Raw genomic sequence first — 6,470 nt, forward strand, 5'->3', positions numbered from 1 at the left:
ATATTCTTTTTCACAGATAAAAGCACAGGTGTTGCCTCAGTTTCTGAGAACCGGGAGCTAATGATCTATTAATGGTGTCTTGACCTTCCAAACTGGTTTAAGTCAAAAAGCAATTTTAAGAAATATTTTATAGTCAAAAGTATGCTTCAGTCCTCCATTTGATTTATGTAAAATCAGGCGATTGCAAGGTTCTGGAACGACAGGAGGTACATTTTATAATTGTATTTATACACAATTATTTTGGTGTAATCAGGCATTTCTTTGTTAAAATGAATGCAAGCATTGAAATGCCATAAAAGATTGTTTTTCTATGTAATGATGTCCAATATAAAATATGGTAGCCTGTGTTATAAATGTAGTCATTATTGAAAATGTTTTTAATCCACAAATGAAAATGGGCATAAAAATGATTTGTACTCTTAATATAGAATTAGGTCACTACATTCACATTTCATCACAAGATATGATGCACAACATGTATAATCCCTTTTTTATAAGTTTGTCTCAGTGTTGGTTTGCTTATGATGACTGATATGCATCATATGCATGAATGTTTCGCCAATCATTATTACATATTCGGGTCTTTAGCGACCCGTATCTAACACAGATGGATGTCTATCTGTTGTGATAATATAAAACTCTCCTGAAATTAAAGAAACAATTACAGAAGAATAAAATAAAGCATATTTTGTTACCTTTTGGAGCTTGGAAGGCTTCAGTTTGAGCAGATGTTTTACAGCATCATCACTGTCCTCGTCAGAGCTCATTTCCCAGTACTACATTCAGCATCTGGCTCATATTCGCCATCTCAAATATATTTTAACAATCATTTTAAACATCTTAAAAATCAATCGCTGACAGCTTCTTCACCAGATCCACCATCAAGTGACAGTGACACTAATATTTGATTGCGTTATGCAGTAAATCGCTCAGCCATTTCTCAGCCACCAAGTTTTGCTGATGATACTTCCTATTCTTTTGTTTTCTGCCTGCGGTAACTATGAGTGAAACGTCACTTCATCATTGTGTATTAGACATTGCCACCTTGTGGAATAAAGGTGAATTGCACTTATTTAGTCATCAAAGATTCAATTATTGTTGTGCTGAAAAAATATACACTGTTACACACCTCAGGGGTCCGTTCTTCATACGTCGCTAACTCAGTCAGCTGGATTTGATTGTTGACGATTTGGCATGATCTTGGATTGTTTGGTTCTTCGAAGCTCATCCTGGAGCTGTCATAGTAACAGGTCCGTAATCCTGTTTCATGTAATCAGGATTAGATTGCAGTTTTAGATTGCAAAGTTAAAAATTGTCCCAACCCCTGCTACTTTATTACAAGAGTTCCTTACTGAAACTGGGGCAATAATCATTATAAATAACAATAACAATAATAATAATATAAATATTTATTTGAAAATAATATTATAATGTTGTGTATAATACAATAGACACTTGATTGAGAGATTTATTTGTGATGGAATAATTCCTTTATAATTGTTTTGGAGTCTTAAGCCTGGAACACATCAAGACGGTCGGCCGTCAGGCAGTTTTCGTGCGTCGGCCAACTAAGTTTTCAGCACCGTCGGCTGACATTGGTCTTAGTCTGCTATTTTTCAGCCGATTCGACATGTTGAATCAGCGTCGGCACTTGTCGGTCAGTCGGGCCATCTGATCGTTCTGTTTGGCTGTTCTGCTAGCGAACCAGTGCACGAGAAAAAAAAAACAAGTGACCGCCTGTGGTGAGCGAGATTATGAGGTGCGCTTTGTTTATATAGGGTGTACAGGGTAGCTCTTCCGGTTTCCCGCTTTGAATAACGATAACAGATTACTGCCACCAGCTGGTACGGAAAGCTGTTTACTCTTACGCAGGCGCAGAACAGACGTGCTACTTGGCTGTCGGATGTCGAGCGTCGGCTTGGTGTGTCAGGGCAACTTTGGACCCAGACGCTGCCGACGTGAGCCAACTCTGCAGTCTGCTTTCGTCGCTACTAGTTGGTCGGCGTCGGCTTGGTGTGTTCCTTGCTTTACACACATGATGTAGCCTACGATAACTTGATCTTGACCCTTAAGAAACTTGAATTAATGCTGTCACGTAACAAATTTGCTTCAAATTGAATTAAAAATTGAATTAATTGCTAATCACAACATTGAAATAGAAATGTAAATGGTGTACAAAAACTATAAAATCGTAAATATAAATAATAATTAGAATAATTATTATAATAATAATTGGAAATCATGTTTAAAAAAAACTATTATTATCTATTATAACTTTTATGTTTTTCGCCAGGTGGCTTTTTGAATTATATGATGTCATTACGTTGCTGTCTTGACACCAGCCAATCGCTGCCTTGCTGACTGTGTTTTCAAGTGTTGATGCATCTGCCCTCTTTAGTGAACACAGGAACGGAAAGTAATCTCAGAACTTAATGTATTAAGCGAGGTACGAAGAACGGACCCCAGGTCCTTAGTGACCCTATAGAATTTTTTACAAAAGAATGAGTGGGAAAACAGGCATTCTTTTATAATTTTATTTAGTTTTTCTTGTTATATTGTTTATAATGTATTGATTGAGGAATACTAAGAAGGTTGAAAAATAAATAAGGAGGAGGGTAGTAAATGATATCCTGGTTCACTAAAGACCCGAGGTATGCGTTTAAGGGTTAAAGAACTTAGAAGATAGAAAATACCACAAAAACAGACATGCGAGGTGATAAAAGGTACTTGCGATCGTACAACTTGAGTATGGAAGGGATATAAAAAAGACACAATTGTGTGCTGTTATCTGCAGTCAGGTGGAGTATTGCAAAGCAGTTGTTACGCATGCGCCGAACATGTTCGTAGTTTTATACAAGACGAGTTCAACATGTAAGGGTAGGCCGGGGCAGAGGTGGAAAGAGTAACAAAATATTCTACTCAAGTAAAAGTACTATTACTTCAATGAAATTTTACTTAAGTAGAAGTAAAAGTACTTGTCTAAAAATTTACTCAAGTAAAAAGTAGTTAATTTAAAATGTACTCAGAGTAAAAGTTACTACTTTTTTAACAGCGGGGTGGGGGTCTCTCTCGTATAGGGTTATAATAGAATGAGATTTTCACGATATGAAAACAGTTTCACAGCATCACGGTATTAATTATTTAATGAATAAACTGTATTATTAAATTATGGTTATTATTATCACCAGTTAAAATGGCATTAAATTAATGAAAACTTTTTTTTTGGTTGAACAAATGCTTGAAACCATTTTTTTAAATAAATTTTTTTAACCTTTCAATAAAACATGTCTAATGAACTAAATAAATTATTATAAATTAGATTAACATCTTTAAGAATAATAGAGTCCTAAGAAATTTTTCTTTTTATGATTTAATACAAATACATTACCAAAACGGAGGTAATCAAATACTTATCCTTTAATTTTTTGGGCAAAGCGCTGCTGTTTTACTAAATTAAACCATGGATTTAAAAATATATTCTTAAATAATGTTTAAATTATGTAATATTATTATTGTTGTTAGTTATTATTATTATTATTATTTTGACAAGTATTCTATAGGCCTACAATAGTAATATATTTCTGTCACAATTTCATCTAGTTAAACCGTTTATTTTGATGGGTTTTAGTGAGGACCAGGGAAGATCTGTTTCAGAGTGTATTTGATAATGGCTTTTAATAAAATAAAATGATGAAAATGTTCATTAGGGGGTCTCAGATCAGCTCTGGAAATGCTCATACTGTATGTTCATGCCCAAATATGTTTTTTGAGACGTTAAACACCACGAGTATCGCGTAGGCTATTTTAAGGTCCCATGACATGACATTTTCATTTTATGAGGTTTTTCAACATTACTATGAGTTCCCCTAGCCTGAATATTGTCCCCAAGTGTATGGAAATGTTGATCGGTGTAAACCCGAGTTCTGGCTGTCTTTCTCTGCCTTTGAGAAAATGACAGGCCAGACTAGCCAATACTGAAGTCTCCTGGTTTGACGTCCAAGCAGGAACTGTTACCTCCCTTTCCTCCGCCCAGAGAATCTGGCACGCCCATGCAAACGCTCCAGAGATCATGGGTTGTGAACGAGCGAACGCTGGCAGTTTCTCAGTGTTTGGATGATGTACAAATGAAAACAGAAGTCTTTTTTCAGTTCCTTCTGATCTGTGATCAGTGATTTCTGATGTGTAGCTAATTATTTATTATTCGTGCACACAATGCGGCTTCTCTCTCTCCAGACAGAACGGTGTTTTCGTGTTTTCTATCTTGTGAGTCAGTGTTTTTGTACGTCCTCGTCGCGTCTATCGGTTCTAAAATGTGCATACAGTCATGAGTTTCTGCTCAGCATCAGCACATCTTTAGAGATAAACCTCACACGCGCCGAAGCTCGGGCTGCACTGGCCGGTGGCCTTCAACATCACCGACCCCCAGTACTGCATCTGGCCCACAGCGGAGGCACCAAACGCGGCGTGAGATTAAGCAGAAGGGGGGTTAGCGTGAGCATATCCGGGCTAGCCAGCTAACCCCACAATAAACTGGATTACATTCGATTACTGCTGTTGTGTCTTTGTTTGCGCTGTGTACTCAATGCGCGTCACTGACGCTTTTATTTTATTTAAAAAATAATGCTATTATCAACACTTACTTTTAACTCGTTCATCTCGACAGCTGTAATTGTACTTTGCATGTGTTACAAAGTTGGTAATAATGATGAAGACGGACTCGGTGTGACTGGGACTCGTGTTTATTCAGAACTCTCAGATAAAAACACAATAAACTTGCGCTGACTGACAGCGCTCTCATAACTCAGTAGTTACTATAAATAACTTTGTTAGCAATCGCTGAGCTCCGTCTCTGGTACATTAGTGATGTCCGGTTCGCGAACGATCTTTCTTTTGAACCAGTTCTTTTTAGTGAACCGAATCAGTTCACCAAATCGGACTGAATCGTTCTAAACGGTTCGCGTCTCCAGTCAGCGCTGATCCATAATTTACTAAAGTTACTAACTTTCTGACATGAGTGACAGTCCCTCCGACTAGAAATAGACTAATAACCTGAAGTATATGCTGTAACTACAACAGTTCAGACATGCTGAGAACTGATGTGAAGTGAACTCAGGTCCATCCGTCTCTCTGGCAGCAGCTCGTGCCTGCTCGTGCCTCGTAGACCTCGTTAAACCACGCCCCCTCCGCTAATTTGAAATGCAAAGATGTCAGCCAATCACAACAGTGGGCGTTTTTCCTGAAGTCTCACAGCAGACACGCCTCTTGAAGCAGGGCATTCAGCCACAGGGCAAACAGCAGTATAGAAAAAATGCCTTTTATTTCTAAATTATGACATTTTATGATGTAAAAGTCATATTAACAATATAAGTACACCTCAGGAAACATTATAAAATAATAGAAAAATGCCATGCCATGGGACCTTTAAGTATGTAGGCTAGTAGACAAAACGGCGCTGCTCATTCACACAGAGACAGAAAAAGCAGATCATATATTCATATAGCAGTGTTTTGAGCTTTAATATTCACAGACCATGTCGCGATTTGATTTATTGTACAGCTCCACTGTCAATGTATTCATTCATCCATCAGTTTGCGTGTTTTACGTGACATCTGCGTTATACTGTAATTCCGGGATTCCCTCTGCATCACAGAAAACATTCGGCCTGAAGTTATAAACGTACCTTTATCTGCACATAGAGGGATGGTGTTCCCGAACATGTGTTTCCTCCTTTGCATCAACATTTTTTTGCTAATTTGATATCCTCCAGGACAACACCCGGCTATTTTTTGTATATACAAAGTTTTTCCATACTATCCAGGGGTTCACGACGGCGTTTCGCTTTCAGCTGGGTCTGACGTATGTCTTGTCCGTCCGTCAGTCTTTTTGTGATTTTTGTGTTCGTTCTCCCGCCTTCAATTCAATGCTGTCGTTTCCGGATCGCGTTTCCCCCCCCTTTGTATCATTTATTTTTACTCAGTAACGGATGTGGTTTAAAATGTAGCGAAGTACAATACTTCAAACAAAACATACTAAAGTAAAAGTAAAATTACAGATTTTTAAAACTACTTAAAAAAGTAGAAGTACGCAGAAAAACTACTCAATTACAGTAACGCGAGTAAATGTAATTTGTTACTTTCCACCTCTGGCCGGGAAACGTAGCATAGCCTACCAAGGTAAAATGTCACATTACCATTTCATATGGTATGCCAGATTTATTTTGCTGAAGAAATAATTTCAGTAAACACCAACAATTTTTTTTAATAATATACAGGATATCAAGTGGATGAGAACAAACACAGAACAAAGATAGCTGGATGATGCTCGTGGAATATTAAGACATGGGAAGAAAATAAGACACAAGCTAGTAAAGGATATAAACTGTAAAGGGCCACTACAAATTGATAGTTCGTTTTACTGAGTGCAAGCTGTTTGATCTCAAACTTCCTTTCACAAGAGTCACACAAGAACTC

This window comes from Gobio gobio (genome assembly GCF_949357685.1).
Source record: "Gobio gobio genome assembly, chromosome: 3".
NCBI classification, from domain to species: Eukaryota; Metazoa; Chordata; class Actinopteri; order Cypriniformes; family Gobionidae; genus Gobio; species Gobio gobio.